This window comes from Propithecus coquereli, unplaced genomic scaffold (assembly GCF_000956105.1).
Source record: "Propithecus coquereli isolate 6110/MARCELLA unplaced genomic scaffold, Pcoq_1.0 Scaffold495, whole genome shotgun sequence".
NCBI classification, from domain to species: domain Eukaryota; kingdom Metazoa; phylum Chordata; class Mammalia; order Primates; family Indriidae; genus Propithecus; species Propithecus coquereli.
This window is the reverse complement of record NW_012150785.1, coordinates 247,703-247,941: the sequence shown is the minus strand read 5'-3', so window position 1 is coordinate 247,941 and position 239 is coordinate 247,703.

Genomic DNA, 239 nt, shown 5'->3' with positions numbered 1-239 from the left:
GCAGCAACAAAAATAAATAAGTGGGATCTAATCAAATTAAAAAGCTTCTATACTGCCAAGGAAAATATCATTAGAGTGAATAGACAGCCCACAGAATGGGAAAAAATATTTGCTCTCTACACTACTGATTTTTGTATGTTGATATTGTTGCCTGCACATTTATTGAACTTATTTATTATTTATAACAAAAATTTGGTGAAGTCTTTAGGATTTTCCATACATAGGATAATGTTATTTGC